Genomic DNA, 26,197 nt, shown 5'->3' with positions numbered 1-26,197 from the left:
TACAGTTATGTACATGATCTTGTTGGTGGACACTATATTATAATAACCTGCAGTATATGGACTATATTATGTGGGTTGATGTACAAAATATAGCATCGATATTCCGGATATTCGATATGCGCAGCAATAACAAAAACAACTACAAATTTAATAATAATAATGGTGTGGTATAACTTCATAAATCATAATATTATAATATTATTCGCGTGGTTCGGCCATCTGAGACGGATAGTTCACCGGTTATGTATGGATGTGTGTGTGTGTGTAGGTGTGTGCGTGAGTGCGTAAACGGATTACCAAAATTAACTGTACCTACTTGTCCCACCTGTACACCAGAACTATACAAGTCGAAATACCTGTTGTGTATTGAAGACCTGTTGTACACAGGACTGCTTTTATATGCACGTGGGGCATTTACCATTATTGACTGAGATCATTTATCTTTTTATTTTTATTTTTATGTTAGATACTTCCTAATTTGTAACTATTATTATTATAAATTATTTAATTTTACTATTTTGCAATATTTTCTTAATAATATATCTTAATACTTAAAATATACTATATCATAAAATCCGGAGACGACCTACAGACGCCCTAAAAGTGTATAGTTAACTTCTTATTTATATCATATTGGGTGAACAAAGGTTATTATTAACTGTATGCTCACTGCATGTCAATTCAAAAAAATGGCAATCATAAAAAACAAAAAATGAAAAACAAAGATTTAAAATAATAACATCACTGACCAATTAGATTTTTTTTGCATTCAACTAATTTACTAATAAATAATATAAAAAAGTAAGAAAATAATATTTATAGATATTTATATAGGTACGTTCATTGTTTTCATACAGGGTATTTAAAAAATCTAACTGGTGCAGAATTACGCTGTTCAAAGTGATGCCGATGAAAGGATGAGTGGGTGTATCTTATCCCCGCATACCATGTGAAAACTAATTTATGCACCAAACCCATCCAATTCACCTACACTTATTCCTTTTCATCATATCCCGCACCCAATCACCAACTTTGAGGAATAATACGATCCGCTGAGCCTAAATTTATAATACATACAATACTAATAATAATAAAGTAAAACGGGTATTACAGACTACCGTCACAACCACCACCGCCGCCGACAGTGTGTAACGGACATGGTTATAGTATAAGAGGACGACGGGCTCGAACGGTGCGGCTGCGGCTGGAGCAATTAGACGGGATGACTTACCGTTTCGCCGCCGCCAGTGTGACGTTTCGCCGGTTGCGGGTGACGGCGTGTAAAGTTCCCAAGCTACACGACCTTAAAAAATATATATAGGTATAGGCAGGCACGCACGCAATGATATAATATCGTTTAAGAGCGCGTATACAGACACCGGAAGCGGCGCTACGGCCGTACAATATCATACCTCATGTAATAATACACGTATATATATAATATACTGCGGGATCGATCAAGGATGACAGCCGCGGCCGGACGGTATGGGAGAGACAACGGGCGCGCGCGTCTTATGCGTACATAAAATATTATATATTTATGTCATACATACTACACTTAATATATAAGTAGGTATTACTACGGCGGCGGCTTGTCTCCGCCACCCCCCTCCCACCACAAACACCCAGCAAATGCGGCACGCACGCGGAACCGTGAGTTTCCCACGGGCGCCGACTCGAATCGCTAACCGCACCGCCACCGCCACCGGATATTGAAAAACAATTCTCTCCGCGAGCGAGCAAACATCGGAACAGTTTAACCGGGCCGCCGCGTCACCACCGCCACCACGACTACCACTAAATCCGTGTTTGGGGTGTCCGCCTATACCCCGATGCCGGAGGTGAGAAACGGAACTGCCGGAAGTGGACGAGGACCGTGAAGACTTCGTGTCCGCACGCGTGTACTATATAGACATAATAATATAGTTTTGATATATATAGAGTGATTCACCAGGCAGGCCGCTCCCGTTTTTTGTTTAATCAAATTCTGATTTTTGGAATTTTTAAATTTATTTAAACATCATATTTTCAAATTCTTCAGAATTATTGTTCTATACTTAAAGAGTGTTCTATGGCGATACAAGCTTCTGGTTTTTAAATGAGAATCCCCCTTTTACTGTAAAATATTTAGTAGGTAGATTTTTTTAATATTTCGATGTACCTAACTCATTATTCAAACGAGTATAGTTTTTGAAATATTAAATGTTTATACAAAAATAATAGCCCTAAATAATAGTTTAACAAAATTATAAAATATATGTAATATTTGATCTAGTATCTAGTTGAAGTATTAATATTGATTAGGTACTAACATTTTCAAATCACCATAGTCCTCATATATTTCAAACCTATTATCCTTGGTTTACAAAGTTAAATAAATTAAAAACTACTAAACTACATATTTAGAATACAAAAATTATCCTCTAAATAATTTACAGTAAAAAAGGGGTGTTCTCATTTGAAATACAGACATTTTTAGATACAAAGGACACTTTTTAAGAATGACAAACACTGCAATACTGCATTATTGAAGAAAAACGGGGGAGGGGGTTAATATACTTGATGAATCACACCCTGTATACCTACTATAATAATGTGTTACTGCATTATCGATTATAAGTGTGCCGTAGAGTCATGTATTATACGATTGTAATATTTTAAATATTGATGTGAATAGGTATTAACTCAGGTTGAGACGAACCCGTGATCGTCCACAACCCCATTAAATACACCACTAAGTATAAGTATTACTGTATTAGTGGCTATAGTGCACCAACACTATAGTTTCTCGATCATTGTCCTTAATCCGAACTTTTCTTTGCGACTTTATAATAATAATATTATTTATTTACTAACATCAAAATGTTTGTTACAATCGAGATTCCATGCAATATACTACAAGGTTAGTCTACTCACAAAAGCCTATTTAGCCTATTTATTTTGATAACCAACAAGCTATATAGCGCTTTTACCGCTATTCAATTGGAAAATAATAAATAAAATATGAATATATGGTTCTATATAGTAGTGTATCTTACAACATTGAACATTGTTTTAACTTAGTAAATTGTAATTATGGTCATTATATTCTAGAACAGAGAAAACGAAATATTATATTTATGGAAATAAGATATAATGTATGTTAAAAAATACATACGGAAAATCATACTAAACATGGATTAAATGATAATGCACTATAGGAAGCCAACCTAACTAGGGAACCTTAGTAGGAACTTAAGATATTTCGTGTCACAATACATTAGGTGATTGATATCATGTTAGTAGTATTACAAATATTACTGGGCAATTACTAATGGGCAACAACAAAGACGAATGAAAATAGACTAGCTACCTTTGAACGGAAGGTGCTCATAAGGATATTTGGGCCAAAACGAAACAATCAAGAGGATTTCGAATTAAGAACAAACCGGGAAATAGAAGAACTATATGCTGATACCAGTATGATTGGAGTCATTAAGAGCAGAGGACTGGGATGGGCTGGACATGTAAGAAAGTCCAAAGGGTCTATTGGTTTGGCCACGAGTTGGATACCGAACACAAAAAGACCGAAGGGACATCCCAGACAGCGGTGGAAACACAGAATTACAGATGTACTGAGGTTGGGAGTAAACAACGGAGAAGAACTAGCTCAAGATAGAGATGGATGGAGGCAAGTGCACTGAAAAAAATATTAAAAAAACCATGGTTGTTGCGACAATGGACCTAAATGGCTCATAAAAGCCAAGAAAGAAGAAGACGAATCTTATGAATTATATAGACACCAGGCGGCCTTAAATGTTAATTATATTATTAACGTGCATCTATACCTACTGATTAGAAAAAAAAAATAAATATTTTTTCTTTCATTATTACAATAATATAAATGCTAATATTCATGGCTCTGTGTTTATTTATTTTATAACTACATACGTATTTAATATTTATACTTACCTACTATACTTTATAATTAAATATTGGTTTGCAAATGAGAATTTAATTCTGCATACAGGTATATATGTATTATTATAAACACTAGCATAAAGACAAATTCTAATTAAATATTTTTTCATTCGTGTCTCCTATAATAATTGGAGAATATATAAAAAAAAATTATTTTTATTTTGTTGTCACTATATTTAGGAGATAAAATCAAATTATAATGTATAATTTTATTTATCTAGTACTCTTGTCCGCAGTTTAAACAAAAACAAACCAATAGGAAACGCTCGTGGTTTAAAAAATAATAACAGTTCGTATAACATTACATTAATATTGTTATATTGTGTACGTGTATATTTGTATTATTGTCATTCAAATTAACACGCGCTACTAACCTTCTTCAAAAAACACGGAGACGTAAAAATTATATATTTTTAATTCTAAAATTATGTCTGTGTGCAGTCACTACATGTCTACATATTATATTATATCAGTCGATTTCAACAACTAATGTACTATACCTAGATACTTTTCTATTTGTACAAAACGAGTACAAAGATAGGTACATTGTCGAAATAGGTACACTAAACAATAAAAACTTACTATATTGCAAATCAAAGGATCACACAATTTTATGTTTCAATTATTATGTATTTCCAATATTTCATAAATATACCATACTTAACTAATGTATATTTCTTAATTGATTGATTAGATACAACTTGCAGTATTTTTCGTTTGATTTGGTCTTTATTACATTACTATACAATTTATTGTTAATTTACATCACAACATTTAGTAATAATCAGAAAAATTAAGGTACTAAATAGTAGTATAAAATGATATCTATAGTATATATAATATATAAAAGTATTTTATACTTAAATTGTTTTTTAATGTGGATATTATGCAAAGGATTTCTTATATCTACATACACTATATACATTAGTCGATATCTACCATTACATCCGAATACATTAATGTGATTTCTACGAAAATACCTACTTTCTATGTAATTTTTCGTTTTGCAGACGAAAACCCCGTTGACGGTTAATAGATGGTCCTCGAACCAGACACGTTATCAAACGTTGCATTGACTTACTGCAAACGGTGGATAAACACATCATTATGACAACCTAGTGCTACATCAAAGTACTGACGAAATTCTCAAAAACTGTACTTGCAGAATGATGCAGATTGATAAATGACTCCTTTCGACGTGACCACTGTCGTATAATGTGGATTGCACTATGCACCGTAGCAGCGTGGTATCGAAAGATTCAACAATGGTTCAGTTCTTATTAACAATGCAATTAAAAATAAATAGTGTTATGTATGGAAAAGTAAATAAATAGGTACCCAGTAGCTAGTATATAGTACCGCGTGGTAAACCGTTAAGTAGGTACAGACGAAATAACTTGGAGTTAAATTACAACTAGGCGTAAATGCGTTTGGTAAATTTATTTTTCATTACGTTTATTGGCTTTTATTTTGTATTCAACACTTTTTATTTGTCATTACGCATTGGTGTTGTGATTTATTAGAATGAAAAACTAGTAGATATAGGTACCTATACAATATTATGATACATGGTCAATGAAAGAAAATTTATAACGGGTACACAAACCATTGATAGGAAAAAAAGAACCATTGTAATTATAAGTATATTATTATATAAATTATCCGAAGCAGACACACACACACACACACACTCGTCTGAGAATGGACGTGATATAGGTAACGTTTCAAGACGTACATTTTTTCGACGTTCATTCAACGCGCGCTATTCTTTTAATACAAACCGTAATATTACGCAGGTTTATAGTTTTATACCCGATTAAGGGTGTCGGCGAAGGGTTATTAAGCCCTATGGGAACCAGGCCGAGTTAAACGCGGTAGCTACATCATTTAGCGCCCTCATTATAACATAATCAACCGGAACCCCATACCAACGGATACCCATCCCAAAGTCTTGTTTTTTTTTTTGTATAGTTAGGCAGGTAGAAGTTAGTATAGGTACAACGCATATGTAACATACGAATCTTTTATATTATAAACGTGTGTGTGTGTTATACTTCACATTTGTCGGACAACACAAAAAACGATCCGAAAAAATCTTTTTTCTCAAAAGAAACCGAATGAAAAAAAAAAATGAAACGTAATTATTTTACTCTACCGACCGGCGGCGGCGGTACTACGTGCTACGTGCTCGTTTTGTTTAGTCGGGTAGAATTCACGGCGGCGGCGGCGGCGTATTTGGTTTGCCCGTAGTCGTACAAACTATTATTTTACACACACACACACACAGAATACGTCATATTATATGTATATAATAGGTACACACAAAATGTATAATAATAATATGATAAATTACATTCCACCCCATCGAAATCAGCTTTATATACCGCGCGACGACGTGCCCGCGTAACCTACACCTTGGTATATAAAATATAATAATATTACAGTGGGTATATATGCGCTGCCGTCCGATCGTCGAATGGTAAATATTATAATGTTAATATAATCATAATTTTCTCGCGAGGTTGATATACGTCGCGTATCGTGAATTCGTGAACACGCTCTGTAGCCAAATCGAATACACTCCCAGACTTTGGAAGATTTCCACACGAATATTATTAAAATATGTACCTACACTTAAAATAATAATCGTAATTTTATTATTCATCATTATAATAATAACAATAGTTTTAAGTGTACATAGATGGTTGTGTTTATTATTATTATGTTTATTTTTTTGTGAGGATATTTGTCCCACTTTTAAAATTCTAATCGGAGCGGAGCAAGATTTAATCTTTTTCTTCTTTGTAGTTTGTTCATTTTCTCATTTTCTCTTATTCTTAATGAACAAAAATTTCATAAATCAAAACATGGAGAAATGTTTAATAATGGTTATTTTTAAGCCGTACTACGAATGGAAGATGTACCTCTATGTAACCTACCTAATACCTATATATTATTATACATAAGAAAAGTTCAAGACGTTATTAAAAATGAAAATAAATGCATTCTCCATAAAAAAAATTGTATGTTTGTATACATGTTGTTAGAGTACATCACATAACTCATTACTTAATATGTAAGCCACCTTATGTTTACCTATGTATAACCAACACTAAAAATTTCGCTGTATAATGTACATTCTATTGGTTTTTGATAAGCTGCTTTTTTAAATCCACTTTTTAAAAGGTGTATATGATATGTGAGTTTAGGTATTTTTTATTTATGACAACTGTTACAGATGGTAAAAAGTAGTTGAATTACCGCTAATATACAAGTAGGTATATTCTAGATAAGTCTAGATCCGTGGTTTTCAAACTTTTATTAAACGAAGCACACCGTACTCCTCAAAAAATGTTTACGGCACACTGACCTTTTTTAAGCAAAACTGTTTTGAATTATAATTATATAAGTATACATTTGATTAGAAATGTGTGCTTGGTGGTCTTTTTATATAAATATACCTACCTACATAACTCTATTATTATTACCTGAAAACATAAACGTTATATGTTATAAAAATTAAACTATTTAAAGTGCGTTTAAATTCATCGTTTGTACATTTAATAATGCGTAGAATTTTTTATTGGAGGAAACATTGCTATGTCATTTGTCCCCAACATATTTGTCAAATATCTAATCAGACAATTTAGTTTATTCGGTATTAAGTATTTACTGTAGGTACCTATAAATTAGCAAAGGCAATATAGAAATAAAGTACCTATATATTATAGAGTCTTCAGGGTATAATAAATAATAATACAATTATCAATTTCTTCTGCAGTATTCAAAAATAAGAATAGGTACACCTATTTCAGAAATTGTACAGTATTTAAAGTTCTAACTTATGTGGTGTTACACACAGGTTATATTCAAAAATAAATACATTCCAATCGGGTAAAATTATCAAATTTAACTTAAGAAAATCTTAATATTATATAATTTTGAATTATAGTATGACAGATAGCATCAAACTATTGGAAAATCGTTGGACGACGAATAGGAGCTGTCAATATACACAATTTAAAAGCTTAGTTTTTGAATTTTTGATACTTATATATTCTTTGATAGACTTATTATATTATAAGCTAAACATTAATTATGCATAAAGTTGGTATAAAAGACGTCTACCGTTACGCATATGTATTGCACTAGGTCAGGTTAACTTTGTTTCCTTTGGTTCATTAGAAATAAATTCATGTTTGTTGTAAGTGATTGGCTATTAGCTAATTAATATTTTCTTTAGGTTTCTTTAGTACACTTCATGGTTCATAGATATTATTCATTAGTCATTACTCATTACTGATAAAATTTGCCTATAAACGGGGTTTACTCTAAGTAAGGATTAATGCGTCATTTGTTAGTTCTTAGTATAATATAAAGCTTCTTAGCCTAAAATTTGATCAAAACATTTAACAATTTCTAAACTCGCTTAGCATATAATATTGTACCTAAAAAGTACGAATATCGGAACATATAATAAGTAGGTACCAACCTATGAATGATTCGATTAATTGCTTTGTTAATTTTGAGTTAAGCAAATAATTAAATAATTCAACATAATATAATATAATAATTTATACTTTATAGTCACATAGGTATTTTACTATGTCCTACTACATTAATTAAGCATTTAACATAGGTATCATAGAATGTTAAATAATTTATAAAACAGTACACAAGTAACAACTAAGAGAAAAATATTCAATTATTTAAAATAATAGGCATGTTCACAGTTTGATTAGGTAGGTACCTATATATAATATACGTTATGCATTATAATTTAGTGCTATAAAACATTAGTTGATAAATAAAATTAACAATATTTTGTTTTATGTTCGATAATAGGTAATACCTATGAGCAACATTTTTATATTGTAAAATAAGAATAATAATTATAAATAATAAAACTTAAAAGTGGTCTAATTGATTTATAAAGTATAGGTATAATAACAATATATTTATATATAATATACTATATAGTTATAATATAGTTATAATTTATAAGTACACACGTTTTAGGTAGTTTGTTATAAATTCAAAAAATGCATTGTAGTACCTACAAAATATTATTATATTAAAATTTAATATTTAATATACTTTACAAATGTTTAATTTACTGTTTCAAATTTTTTTTACCGAACTCGATCATTAATTGTCCTCACTAATATTAATTAATTATTGTTAAAGCACACATTAGAAAATAGTTTAAATGAAAACTTAAATACCTAAAAAATGATTTTATTGAGTATATAAATTTACACTGGTTATATAATAATTAATTTCATATAAATATATAACTATATAAGTATTATAAGCATATCAAACAACCACATAAACTATTACGGAAATAAAGTATAAATATTTTTATGTCGAAGAAACACGCACGCATTATAATAATATAATATTATGTAAGTCGTAAAATACAACATATGCAAATATTATGGGCATATGCAATCGTGGAACATTCAATGTGATATTTTATTTGTAGCCACAATTTTGAAACGATCGTAGTAATTTTAATGTTGCGTAAAAAAGTATAAAAATAATAATGATGCACAAAATTACATTTGAAAAATATCTAAAAACGTAGTGTAATGAAGAATGATACATTTTCCATAATAATAGCGGAATGTCATAATATCAAAATATGTACGCATCAAAGTAAGAACATTATGTAGGTACCTATATAAAATAAAAGCCAAGCTAACAACAATTTCAAAACACTGAAATGTGAAAATGTAAAAGAGTTATTTATTGGTGTATAATGAAAGTTGTTCTCATATTAGGCAGTTAAGACAATAATTCACATTTTTTTGAAATTGCAAAAATGTACAAATTATTTCGTTATTAAAAATTGATAAAAGTTTAATTTTAATACCTTAGGAATGTCATATAACGTTCCTTCAAAAAAAATGTACACCAATTTTAAAATACATTTTTCAAAATTCCTTTTGATCAGTGTTGTTAATTTTTTTTTTTATATGTTTTTATTACACAATCTACTCACGTAAAGAACAATAAGTGAATTTGATAACAAAAGGAAAGAAAGAAAAATACACGAATCACCGAGTGACGCATTGGAGTAAGTTCCACAATAATAATAAGCGTTTGATGTTCAAATTGTTTCGTCTCTTTTGCTTAGAACCATTTTGTACGTAAGTATTGAGCGTTTAATTGAATTTTAAAATTAAACACATTAATGATGAAGACATACGTGTTGATTACTGACGAACACTCGAACCTACTATGTAACAGGAGCAAGTTCCCTAAGTTATTTATTTATTTTTAATTTCAAAAATATTTTATTAATTAAACTTACGATTTTCAATTTACTTACATATTTTGCTTGGCGTATGCCAATAACAATTTATTTTTATTGGCATATTTTATTTATTTTAAAAATAAAAATATATCTTAAATTTAAAAAAACCACAAATTGTTTTTATATTTAGTTACCATATACTAAGATAAAGACAACAGTTTAAAATGTATATAATATGTTTATAATGTTCATTATACGAAACAAAGATAAACAAAAATTAAAAAAATTGTTGATATTTTATATTTATTTGTTAGTAATTATTTGTTACTTAATATACTTTAACAATTATTTCTAATTATAATATTATATTTATAACCTATATTATAGTATATACCTACCTATATATAGTTATTATAGTTTTTACTTATTTATTAGTATATTATACTAAAGGGTAGTTATACTAACAATAGGCCAAACTTCTGAATAATAATTCAATAACGAAATGTGTTTATACAAATTAAAAACCATCATTTGGCTCCAAAAAGCAACTAAGATAATAATAGAGAACCTGCAATTGCTTATGATAACGAGAAATAATAACTAATATAAGTTATAAAAATTTATCTGAACTATATATGACTGTCCGTCCACGTAGATAAATTATTAATTAATAATATTTCCTAGGTGTAATCACTAATAAATACTAATAAATACTAATAATAATGTATATCAAAATATCATCCGTAAATACAAACCAAATGTGTACCTATACGTTTTTTGTAATTTCATTGAAGTGTTTCATGAAAAGTGAAATTTAAAATTTTGAAATATTTATCAAATTCAGAACCCTATTGGCTATTCGTAGATACCTCCTACTATTATAATACAATTTTTTAATGTATTATGCTATAATAATATGTTCTAAATACGCAACTATTCTCGCGTAATAGATGGTAGATATTGGTATGTGGTATAACACCTAAACCACGCGGTTGCTTAATAGTTTATGTCGCCCGACCGTTTGTCGTTCACCGACAATACGCCGATAATGTACTGCACTCGCGCTTAAATAAACTAATCATTTATGTACGGGGCCCGGTGAAGCGGAACCGAACATTTCACCGTGAAAATAATTTTTTAATAATACACTATGATATTATAATATTATATATATATATACAATACACACTTTTCCCGCGTCGTGTAATTATAACGTGGCACTACGATAAAACAAATAAAATTTGATTTGCTTTTACCGTGAAACTGCAACAGTAGCAGTATAGCTAGACATAGGTTCTTATAGCTGCACGCCGCAGTTTAATTAACCACCGTCGTCGCCGACGCTTTCACAATGATTACGAATGATTTCCGTTTGACTGTATTATTTCAGCGGTACCATTGCATAAAAAAAAGGAAAAAAATTCATATTGCAACGAGAAGATAAATTAAAAGGACGGGTTTTATATTGTTTTTAAACATAGGTACAGTACAAAAGATATAACACTTGATATTGCGGGGAGAGAGGGGGACGAAACTACCGATGGTTCTATTGCCTATCTATAAATGAGTACTCACCTATCTATATTCTACTTGGTATATTGTATAATTATATACCTATGGTCATAATCTGTCAGGTATACACCTCAAATATATAATATTATCAACTATATTGATATATGTGCGCACGCGGTGAATTTTTTTTACTATCGTTATTATATTATTTAAAGATTGAGGCTTCGACAGCGTAGGTTATTAGCCTGTCATTGGATTTTGCTTAATATCGTGTTTGTTAAGTATTAAGTATTGAATTGTATGAGGTCTATCAAATTATGAAATTTACGCATTTCAAGCGGTGAATTTTGTTCACTCGTTTTCCCAAACAATATCGATTTCGTTTGATTTCATTTCGTCGGCTCTATAATGAAACGTAAATCGTAATAAATCTCTAGCCCTCCGTGTATTTTGTAATATTTTTTTTTTGTTTTATCCCACTATATATATTATCTACCTACGCGTTTATTTCACGTGCACGAAGGAAGCGCCGATTGGTTTCGGTTGGTATCCATGTCGGATTGTTTCACCCTTGTGATTCAAATCAAACAGTCATCATCGCACGGTGTTTATTGTTGAAACTTTCATGAAACCACATTCACCCACTTTGGATTACCTACTAGTGTTTTTTTTTCTGTGTAATTACAAAACCTATTGCCACCGATTACGAGGAAATTCAATTTGAAACCAGTGTAACGGAATGTGTACCTACCTATATAAAGTCGGTATCTGACTTCTATTCCACTGCAGTGTATCAATAATAATAATAATAATAATAATAATAATAAAAATAATAATAAAATAAAATAGATATTATTCAACATACCTATTATTTTATTCAAACTGTAAATCAAAGCGTGATTTAATATAAATAAATAAATAAACATTATGAGCATTACGCTTATGTATATTTCTCTAATGAAATGCATAACAAACCAGATTTCTTACCAATTAGATATTGTTTTATTTATGATATAATGATACAATAGACAAAATTAATAAGGTTTGAATTCGTAAAAAAAAAAAATTAAAAAATAGTTGGTATGGAGTCTTCTTAAATACTCCCAGATTTGCTATTTATTGTTGGTTATAAAGGGAATATATTATAATGTATGCCAACGTACCGTAATATATACCTACTTCAATTTTTTAGACCAACTTTTAGTACCTAACGAAAACTTCAAAAGTCTTATAACAATTATATTATGTACGACATGCCATAATATGTACTATACGCCATGCCATACGCATTAGGCATTACGTATACGTTTCATTGACCCGGGGCACGAAATTAGTTGTGCCAATACATGCTACTTGCATAATTTTTTTTAAGGTTTTAAATATGGTGGAGGGGAGTTGGAGAAGCACACACCGTCTATACATTTACATTAGCTATTTTATTTGTTTCATATTATTATAATAATACGTATTTTAATTTTCACCGCAATATTATTATTCACGTCCCTAAAATATCAACTTCATAATTTAAAAAAAAAATTAAAACTATATGACAATTGGATTTTCTAATTGTAATAAAAAAAATATATATAATATCACTAACAACAATTTGAGTAAGTACCTAATTTTTGGTTCAGTTATTATTTAAATGGAGAGCGTATATTATTATTACGACGACTTATATGTTGGTACCTATTTGACGACTACGTCAATGATATGATACTATCCTAAATTCCCATGGACATACATAATAATATTATATAACTACTGTAAATAGAGTATTGACAAAGTTGTTTGGATATATATATGCATTCTATTATAATATAATATTATATCAAGAAATAAGGCACATAAGTACACTGTATGTCTGTATATACTGGCAATTGACATACTTCACTCAAGACTCAAGTACTTACTCAACAACATGTTGTTTCTACGCATCGAATAAAACAATTCATATGTTAATATTATGTATAACATTGTAATTTAGGTACAGAGATTACATAACATCTATTTGACAAAATATTCCCTATAGCATTTTATTGTTGTGATTTTAAAGCAAACATTTGTTGAGCTATACATCTCTAGCATCTTGAGGATTAATCAGAAAAGTATGTGGTAATATACGAGTATAGGTACCTATAAATTTACTATAAATATTTCAATATTTACATGTAATTTAGAACTTATATTAAATTATTATTACCATAAATATCATAGTTAAATTTGAATATTAATCGAAAGCTCTTGCAGTTTATACTTACCATACATATTAATATTGTACTATTGTTCAATTATTAGATATTGAATACAATTCGTGGATACAAAAGCGATAAAATAATACTCAACGCCTCTATGATATTTTGAACGATATAATATGTGAGTATACCGCATATAGTCAGATGGGTAGAAGAAATTAATCATTGTGATGCAGGTAGGTATATATATAAAGTAGTTTATATATAAACCAACGTTAACGCTTTTAATTGGCGTAGAATGAGCACATAGTTGAAGTCGTTGTTGCAGTAAATTAATCGCGTGTAGCTCACTCTATCCGTAACATATTAAAATGTAACTTGTAAAATATAAACTGTAAAAATCTGCACAGTTGGAACTATGAAATCATAGAACTAAAATCTTCATTAATTTGCGCTATAGTATGCTCTAAAAAATACAACTATAAGATAAAGCATTAAAAATGAAAATGGTTTTCTTAGAAAATAAATAAATTAAAATATATCAATAATAAATATTTTTATGACATGTCATTACTGCAGTAAAAGTACATTTTATGTATTTTCGTGTATTATTTAGCACAACATTTTTTCATTTTTTATAAAATAAAATAGCATTAAAATTGCAAATATGAAAACAAAGTTCATATATCACTTTAATATAGGTATTATAATAATATGTGTCTTACTTAACTTTGTCTTACTTAAGAGGATTTCTGCGCAATAGTTATTTTCTCTCTCAACAGTCTCAACCCACATAAATAAAACGCTTTCACCTATAATCATTGTTTTTGATTTTTGAGTAATCTTAGAGTAAAATCACCTATTACAAAAATTATAGAAGATAATAGATTTTGGCATATCGGTTTTAATTTTATTATTATTTGTCTTTATATTCGACTTTCAAAATTAAAAATGTGTTTGCATATTTAAATTATATTTAAATTGTTGAGACAATATTTAAAAAATTCGATATGTCATACCCTCAAAAATATTATTCTCTATCGTATTTGTAATGGGTGGTTTTACTCTAAGATTATTCAAAAACATAAAAAAAATGATTATGTGTTAATGCGTTTTGTCTAATATATTACGGGTGGGGCAGGAAGAGAAAACAAACAGTGCACTGGCATCTTTTTAAGCAGTGGCGTACCGATAGGATGGCAAGACGAGCACTAAGCGTCTGAGCCTCATGCCTCTAGATGAAAGCCCTTCAAGAAATGTCATAAATCCAGGAAACAGATAACCGCATTATTACAACATTTAAAATCACGATGATCTTTAAAAAAAATTTAACTCTTTAAAATGAAATTACTTTGAAATATAATCAATTTACTGGGTATTTATAATATCAGACACGTGGTTTTATCTCAACAGCTAGCTTGTCTATGTTGTCGATATTGTAATAATTGTGGAACGGTTAGGTTAGGTTATCGTTTTAGACGGTAGATCCTTTTCAGAAAAATTGTATTTAGTAGTCTTAAAATCTGGTTTAAAAATCGGACGTTCATGACTGTGTTATTTGATTATGATTCAAAAACCGTATTGTACATTTGTACGTCGTACTGGACATCGCACACGACACACCCATGGCTTTTAAGAAATTTGGACTATAGGTTATTGTGATTGGTATCACATGGCATAACCTATTAGCAGGGGCGAATTTATAGACTCTAGAGATACATTTTGTGGGTGATTGGTTCTTCCCTTAAATTTGTAAATTTAAAGGTCCTCTAGATAAAATGCTGACAAATATTATATAGTTTATTTTACTTTTTAATGTCTAATTGTCGATAGGTGATTCTAATTTATTATATATATAATATAGTAGGTATATAAACATCAGTACCATTATAAAAGATTAATATGTAATTAATTTATGAGCATGTGGTAGATATATATATGTATCGTATACTCAAATACTCAATACTATGATATGATCATAGTGATATTTGTATAATATATCTTATAAAATTAATGTTACCCTTAACTTATAAGTATACAAAAACATTTTAATAAAAATTACTTATTCTTTTATAAAATTATATATTTAATAGTATATACTATTACCTATAGGTAATATGAAAGAATCCATATACTTGGTTATACTATTATACCTACTTTAAGTTTTCAATGGATTCACTGAACGTCTATATAAATAGAATCTATCTAGATAATTATATTATTAATGAATACAAATGTATTTAAATACGTAAGCTGATTTACGGTCTATTATGACTTATACTAATTATTTAGTACTAATACCTATTATATAATACTAAATAATTATATCAAAAGTATAGTGATTCCATTAGTTTTTTTCTTTCTCCATTAATGTATATACACTCTCTTTATTTCTCTAATAATTTGTGTTTATTATATCTTCCATATAGACGATGGGGAAATCTTATTTAAATATAAATAAAAAAAAAATCAAATGTTAATATGATTACATAATTGGAATATACATTTCATATAGAAGACATAATTAAATTAAAATTGAAAACTGAGATCAAAAAAGTATTGTTCAAGTAAAATGATTGATAACTTATTATCCTTTATATTATATTAACAATACATAAGACATTAAGTCATAAAGAATATGAAAGCGATATCAGAATAATCATCTATATAATATATTATATAAAAATGAATGTTTGTGTGTGTGTATATGTGTGTGTGTGTGTGTGTCCTTTATGCATTTTTAAACCGTTCATGCTATTGCGATGACATTTAGTACGAAGATAGAATAGACATCTAGGAAGAAAATAGGCTAATATATAAAACGTAAATTTGAGGTCCAACCCGGGGAGGTGCTCAAATAACAGGGATTTTGAGATTTATCATGGAAAAGAATGTTTGAAAATGGTTGCTATTGGTTTTAATAATAATTATTATTATTAAAATTGTAATTTTTTTTTTTATTATTATTATTACTATTCCAAGGCTAGACAGATTTCAATGAAATTTTTTGTGTATTTGAGTGGTTCCTGGGATGATTTATGTTCACAATTGGACCCGGTAGGTCATCCAACCTGTGTAGGTGCTCAAACGGGGTTTTTGAGATTTATGATGGAAATTTTTGTTCATAAATGGTTGCTATTGATTATAGGAGAAATAATTAGTAGACATTAGTATTTATTATTTAATTGGCTGACATTGGTTGATCGGGCCAATCGTGCAAGCATGCATCAAATCGAATCTTTACACATTACCTTTTTGATATGGTGTCGCACATTGTCCGCGATCCGATGTAGTCGGATTTTGCTACCAGGGAGGCTGAGTTGCACCCAAAAGGAGTTGAACAATCACAATTTTTTACAAGCGACGAAGTGCTTGAGACCAGCTAGTTATAAAAAATATAACCGTAAAACAAAATAAAATTGAAAATCGCAATAATACCCATTTATAGCATAGGTATACTTATATACTTATAATAATACATAAAAGATAATATCAACTATACAATTTAACTAATAAAAAAAAAAATATGGTAAACACTTTAAAAATATAATATTTTCTCAAAATAATAAACACGTTTGTAAATCGAATAAAGATAAATTTCAATTTCAATTATTTATGAACAAATATATTGTATATGTACTGACGCATCCATCATACATATTATTATAGTGGATTATTTGTGTAATCGCTGAAATGTTTATACATAATTATAATAATAATATTAAAGTAGGTAGGCATAAAATTATAAATTTGCTTCTACATACGACATAATTAAAACTAGCAAAGATTTAGAAACTATATTATGTAATTTCCTTAATTTTTTAACTTCTAATTTATAACCCGTAACTTTAACTCTTAATTACAAATTAAGGATTTCTCAAAAGTTTATTCATTGCGTAATTCAAGTAGTTTATTTATTGTACTCGCTTTGAGAAACATTCCAATTTAAATTTTTGTTTGCCTCTGTTTGAATGGACTGGAAAAACTTTTTTCGTCCACGAGGAAAGTTTCTGAAATGCTACTACAGTGATATTGTTTTCAAAAATAAAAGATTTGAATGTTCCTCAGGGGTCACATTTTGTAACTCTTTCAATCTACCTAGTTTGGAACTTTGGATTACATCAAACAAATTTTGATAAAACATTATAGCGGGAAATCTTAATAGTTATATGGATGATAGTCTATTATTGTGGTATGATCAAACATTTCACGTAGATATACTATATATATTATATAGGTACATATTATACAAAAACTATTATAAATGTATGCCTACATTTTAAAATAAATAGGTAATCATGGACAAATATTGAATTAAATTGATAACTATAACACGATTAGCGTTTGGATCACAACTCGTTGCTTCGAATTATAACTTATAAGTGAATAAGTGATCTATTCCATCATAAACAGTATATATAGTAAGTAACTATGGACTGATTCACCTGCAAGCATATACTCAAACCGTTTTTCGAGCCTATGACCCTACGGTGGTTTTAAGTAAGATACATAATATGATAATAAAATAATAAAATAAAAATAATATTATATTATAACATTTGTTTTATGTTTCGGTGAAATCTTGTACATTTTTTAATTCGATTTCCATAGGTATAATTCAATCATTACTTGAGTGTATTTTATCGATTACCTACCTACATTACATTTTAATTGAGCAAGTAAGCGTTACAAGAATAATATTCATATGCCGTTGAAACTTAAACAATATTAACATTATTCCTTTAATGTATCCAACAATTATATAAGTCCGTACCTATCACATAATATTATATTGTTCGCAATTATATCCAACAATGAATTATCAAAATATAGGACACCCAATACATTATGCACTTCCGTCTTCCTGTGAGGTCAATATCAATATTAAGCATATTTTCGCCGAATGCCTCACACATACCCAGGGAAGAGAAAATTCTAATGTTCCAGAATCGGTTAAGCAGCTAGGGCCCTAAAAACCCCATCAAATGCATCGTTGTCGCCAATATATACTCGACCTGCAGATTTAATATGTTTTCTGTTATAACCATTTATATAGGTATACTGCGTTACATTTTTTTTTTATCATTTATGGCTTTTTTCGCACCTAATATAATATTACAAACATAATATATAATAATATGCAAATCCATCCCAGTGTCCAATGTTTCAATTCTCCAAAAGGAATATTCTAAAATCATAGGTAGGTATATTTACCTAAAATATAAAATATGACAGTAAGATGTACCTATGCGTTACAGCCTATTGTACAATGTGTAAGACGTATTTTTGTGGCTGTTGAATTTCATTTCTTCACGATATAACGCGAGTCAATGTCCATAGTTATCAGCGAATGAGGGTGTATTGAACTGCAGCGCTTCAAAGTGTGAAAAAAATTGTAGGTTTTTTATCATTCGTCAATACCCAATAATATTTACCGATAAGTTGTGAAAAACCCCAAATAACAAAAAAAAATATATTCGGTTTCTCTGCATATACAGTAAGACCATATCGTATTTTTTTTCGTTTCGCAGCCATATTGCCGTCTCGGCGGTTAATTTTCACGGACAAATCCATTTTCTTTTTTTTCTCTTATTTTTATTATTATTTCGTGTATTTCCACAATTCCACGGCGTGTGCCCTCGCGCGCGTTGTAGAAGTTCAACGCATCCTGTTCCCCCACCCCCCTTCGCCGACAATAGAGTTCAACGACCAATTCTCCGCCGCCTGCTCCTGTATATAATATAGTGTCCGCGCAATGGCCTCCACCTTCGTCGCGTACATACATATACTATAATAAAGCAAACTAAATACTATACACAGTGGTTGAATACCCTTTCCGATAAGAGGCGGCGATAATAATAATCATTATATAATAAACCTACACATATATAGGTAGTAGGTCTACGCACTGTCTTTTCAAGTACGTATATATTTTAATAGCTAGAGTATATAGCTGTATATTGTATGTATATAGTGGTGGATACCTAGGTGGCTAGGTATATTACAGGCATTAACTGGAAATTAAAAAATAATAATCGACGTGACGCCTTCCGCAGAGCGAACCTTATTGGACGGTCGCCAGGTCCGTGGGGGGGATATAACCCGGCCCCCTAGACCCCCTCCAAGGTGGACCGGTCCTCTCGCTCACCCGCACTGCTACCACTTCCAAATAAATCATTACACCAATTGAACCGGCAAACGCGTTGTCCGCCGCTGGATAGGGAAATCTCAACAACCCACCGTGTACCCATATATAGGTATATAATATACGTAGGTACCCGATTTACGAAAATGTATTATATTATTTTTATAGTAATAATATTATATTCCTAAATACATAATATAATTTAATATAATCTTATATAATATTTCATGATCGACGCCTTATGCCTAGATATTATAATAATATTATTATAGCATGATCAACATTACATTTTTATTTTTACGTGATAATGTTTGAAAATATAATATATTATGTGAAATTGTAAAATATATGTTATACTAGCTGAACTCGTGCACTTCGTTGCCCGTAAAAAATACCAACTCTTAAAAATATTATGATCGAATTAAAGTATTAATAAAAATGTTTTTCAATTGTAGTTCCTGAATGTAGATATTTTTTTTATATATTATATCGAAATTGTAAACAAATGTATTAAAAGTAAGTACTTAAGTAATTATTATTTTGTATATAGTACCTACTAAATTCAATGCTGCTTAATATGAAAAACAGAATATAGCTGCATACTAATATAATATATAATTATACAAATAATAAATATATTCGTTCTAACAAACATCATAAAAAATCACGCATGATTGGTTGCCAAAGAGTTTTATATTGAAAAGTTTTTGAGTTCTAATAATATCCACTTGAAACTCGGTGTAGATAATAGATGATACTGCGGGGAGTAATCTGTAGTAATAATAAATAATAAATATACAATATGCCTATACCTAAATAATATACTTAACGAATTACAAAACGATGCCACGTATAAAGTGCGTAGATTTTAGGATGCTATGAAATTTTTTTGCACTCTGTAATATAATTTTGTATTATATTATCATAGACATTTTAAAAATAATTTGAATTACAGAACACAATAGTACATACCTATATATTGCATAAAAAAATAATTAATATATTAACATGATACTTATAGCCACATAGGTATTGTACATACAATGTACATTGCGTATACCGTATACCTATTACCAACATAATATAATATAATATTATGTAGATATAATATATACGGCAGGTACCTACCTATATTATACCATAATATATTTATATACAATACTAGCTAACCACATGCACTTCGTTTTGCATTTAAAATTCCAACTCTGTAATATAATTCAAACATTTTTCAACTCGTTATTTAATATTTGATGAAATGGTGTCAAAACTTAAAAATTGTCATCGATCATATTGAATCTTAAAATACTTGTGTATAAGCACCACTTTAAAATGTGAATTTTGGAAAATGCTTTCTTAGTGAACACTTACATAATATGGTGGTACGTAGTTCGATTATATTATTATATTATAGGCTTTATAGCAATCCCACCCGGCGTTGTCCGTGAGACTCGCTTGTGATCAGGACTGGATTTGACGAAGAGTTTTAAGGGCACTTGCCCTGGAAAGCAGATATTTGGGAGGCATCCAGATGCCGGATTACTACAAAAAAATGAAAACTTTTTGCTCCTTGGTTTAAGAAATTTATGAAAAAAAAACCAACTCTTTAAAAATAAATATTGATTTGTATTTGTATCATTTGGGCTACAAACACGGAAGAACAGCATTGAGGCTCCCTTGAAATATTTTAGTAGGTATAAATGTTTCATTGGTTACCTATATGATTTGCAAATTTTCCATTTTTTCCTTAATTACTTAGATATTGGGTATTTTTAATTGTATTACTGCTAGAGTCCTCAAAAAAGATTTGCCCCGGGCATCCGAAAGTCTAATTCCTGTCCTGCTTGTGATTATGCGAGCAGTATATTGTCAGGTTATATTATCATTATATTTCGCGGACCCCACGAGGTGCGTACGTATGTGTATAATTTCTAACTCTAAAGTTTCAAATAGGGCTTAGCACCCGAATCCTTTATTCACTAAATATACAATTTATAATACTTACTACCCAAGTAAAATAATAGTAATTGTCAAATTTATAATTATTATTATTCTAAATATTTAAACACTTTATTGTACGTCAACAAATAATGCCACAGCATATTTTCCAAAAATGTTAGAAACAATAGAAACCTTTATTTATTACCACACATGTGTATATTACTATTATATTAGCCACTTAATTAATCAAAATTGGCTTCCCAAATATTAGCTGACAACGATTTTATTTCAAATTCCATTCTATGTTATATTCATTATGTATAACTATAATATTTCATGATATACCCATTATTATTATTATGTGTTTATTTCAAAGAATAGGTAATGATTGAGCATGCAGCTGTACCATGGTGTGAGGGACAATGAGGACTTATCTTACATTTTATACTTTTTAGCTTATATTATATAGTTGTTATTTATAGGTTTTAATTCTAAAAAGTACTTGTGCTAAAAATATACATAAAAATATATTATAGTTGATTATTAATGAAGGTAAATAAAAACAATTATTTATATTATACAAGTTATTATATATATAACACATACTAATATTATATTATATTGTATTATACAGCCATATTATGAGCCATTTTTAACAATGATAAGTTTTTATCTTGTATTTAATATTTTAAGCTTTACCACATAATACGTGCCATAATTCACAAGACTACTGATTTTATAATATATATTTTGTAATATAATTGTATATCTAAAATCAATGGTGAATACAGGTGACACATTTTAGTAACACGCGTCACCTACAACTTACAAGCTGAAATGTGAAAAATAACTCTAAAGTCTACACGACACGGTATATTGCAATATATGGGAACCCGTCAAGTTGGACTCCGCGCGTAGGTATACCTGTATAAACATTAACTAATTACATTTTATAAGGATTATGATGCGCTCATAAAACATTGCCAAATGCCAATAATAACGATGGCCTCTATCAGTTAATATAGCATTCGGGAAAAGGACAATGAAGCCGTGGCGACAATAAAAAAATTGTATTTGAAAACATTTTTTAACAATTTCAGATTACTGTTGTGCGGCACGTGATGGCTCAACGACAATTCTAAAGGGATCGTATGAAATAAAAAAAAATATATGCACGTATAGTACAATTCCAGAAGATACCACTATAATGTACGATATAACAATAATAATAATAACCTGGAGATATCGCAATAAAAATACAAAATAAACTAAACGAGGCCTCAATTAGAAACAAACATATCACGCTAATGTGGGTTCCTGGACATTCAGGCATCATTGGTAACGAACTAGCAGACCAACAGGCTAAAATTGCCACCTCAAACTCGGGAGTAACAGTATTACCAGGGCTAACATACGATGACTTAAAATCCCATATTAGTGAGATGTCCAACGACAAATGGCTTCGGGTATGGAAGCAACAAACTACCAAACTGAACACAATTAAAAGTTCCATCAACCGATGGATTAACAGTTCTCTAAAAAGGAAAGAAGAAATAATATTAAACCACCTGCGCATCGGACATACTAGACTTACCCACGGATACTTAATGGCCAAGGAAGAAGCTCCTTTATGTGATGCTTGTGGTTTAAGATTGTCCGTGAAACACATAATTACGGAATGTTTCAAGTACGAACAAGATAGACAAAAGATCGGAATCGACGCGACACTCGGCTCCGCACTGGGACCAGAATCCGAGGACAACAACAAGATAATAAACTTCCTAAAATCAACTAATTTATATAACTCAATCTAAATATTATGTTCTTTTTTTTTCCACAGTTTATAGTTATTAGAATACGATAGCATAATGAACCCCTATTGTTATTAACGTTTGTACCACCATAGCTGTAACTAATGGCCACAGATGCCGGGTTGTTTATAAGATCAATAAAAAAAAAAAAAAAAAAAAAAAAAAAACAATAATAATGAGCTTTTAGCAACGGCATAATATAGCATCTTTTGAAATCGATATTCACAGCTATGTTCAGTTATATCAGATCACACCACGGCATACCTATACTGCAGTATGCCATCTTGTATTTCCATCCAATTAAGACAGGTACCCGTGACTCGTGTAATTAACGATCACCCAAATAATCGTAAATTTTAACAAAATATACCAAACTCTGAATATCCATCACAAATACTCGGTGTATCTTAATTGCGACAAAGTAATAAAAACAATGCGAGTTGCGGATAAAACCTAAAAAGGTGACATACGAATTGGGAGACAAATATAACATACTACCTTATACCTGTGGACAAATTTCCAATCATTATTTTTGATATAACGTTTGTGTTCAATTGTGTTAGATATCGATGATTAATATATATTATGTATATGATTGACTTTATTGAGCTGATTATTTATCAGCATTAATATTGTGACTTGTGAATTAAGCGTTTGAGACGACTGCCATAGTCATAGTCATCACATATCCTAATATATTATATACCAATTGTAATGTAACCTTAAATGAAGTAAAGACTGCAGCTAGCTACACCAAAATGAATTGTACTGCTGTAAGGAATTTAAAGCGAAAAATACGGTCGAAAAGGAGGCATTCATAAAAAATCAAATTATGCAATATTCTGCAAGTGGAATAAAAATTAATAAATGACTATATACAGGCTATATCAAAAACAATGTTGCCACAAAAACTATGATGACAATATATTTATAAAAATAATATTCACGATACATGATGACAGTTTTGTATGTTTTATAAAAAAAAATACTATGTTCCTATTACTTGACGCGTATCATCGAATTGCGAGTATTTGTCATGCACAAGAGTTGTAACAACCAAACTTTATACTAATAACTGGCAACTTACTGGCGCTTACCTATAATAATACGCACTCGCGGATGACGATAAACTGTTTGATCGAGCGAATCGAACTGCACGATAGAAGTGGAGAAAAGGCCAATGACCAGCACGTTTTACTCGGGTCTCAGACTGACCGACGACGCGGAAATTAACGTGGTTACCCGGTCGCTGTTTTATAATATAGTATACCATATATATATATTACAATGTTGACCACGGTCGAAGTAACCATCGTTCAGTTATGGCTTACGTAACTCACGAGCTGGTTAGCTGATTACTTAATCACCTACCACGATGTTTATCATAACTCCGTTGGTGTTACAAGGCACAGGCACGGAAAACAGTGGTGCCGCTGACCGTTTTTCTCCACGTCCACCTCAATGATTCCTTTAAAGTTTAAGATTAAGACTAATCCACGGACTAAGATATAATCTTAGATCATATAAAATGGATGGAGCTATGTATACCGAGCTGTGTCCAACATAACCCCTAAGTTGCGCATGCGTTGCGCCTATGCCGCTTTACATTCCATCCCCGCCACCCATTTGATTTCAAGGTATAACGAGTTATTACTTATTACGCTTGCGTTTCGCCAACAATCACTATAAAATAACTAATAAGAGGGGGTTATGTTGGACACAGCAAATTATTTAAGTAGCTCCATCCATTGTATATGATCTAAGGATATAATGGACTGGAAATGAGCAGCTTATCACGGCCATGAATGTATGTACAAGAGGCAAAATGCGGGGGGTCGCCTGTGTTCCTGGAGTTCACAGCGCCCTCTGCATTTAACACGGACTAAGATACAAATTGTGTAGCCAAATAAAACCACCGGTAACGCTGAAAACTTCAAAAACAGTATTCTTATCAGCTAATAAGTGACACCTTTTCGTGGCCGTCCCCCGACCCCCGACCCCCAACCATGTCGTTTCCAGTCCATTATATCTTAGTCCGTGGACTAATCTATGAAAAATATGACATCGGTTATAGTAAGTTTGAGTAAAACTATGTCGTCGTAAACATTTTTCTGCCTGTTTGCCGTTTCCTTTGATTTTTGAACAAACCGTTTTTGCATTAAGTGGTGTGCAGTACGACGATGTCACGACGAAACGAATTAGTTTATACATTTTCAGATTTGGTATAGATCTATACCAGCCACCAGGCATGGATCGAAACCGTTCAAATTTTATCGGTTTCAGTTTCAGTTTTGAGAGCGGTTTATTTTATTTCTCCTGTTTTGGTGTCTGCGTCAAAAATAATTTTTGAAATTTTTGGGTTTTGTGATCGGGT

Source organism: Metopolophium dirhodum, chromosome 7, assembly GCF_019925205.1.
Source record: "Metopolophium dirhodum isolate CAU chromosome 7, ASM1992520v1, whole genome shotgun sequence".
NCBI lineage: Eukaryota > Metazoa > Arthropoda > Insecta > Hemiptera > Aphididae > Metopolophium > Metopolophium dirhodum.
This window is presented reverse-complemented; position numbering follows the sequence as displayed.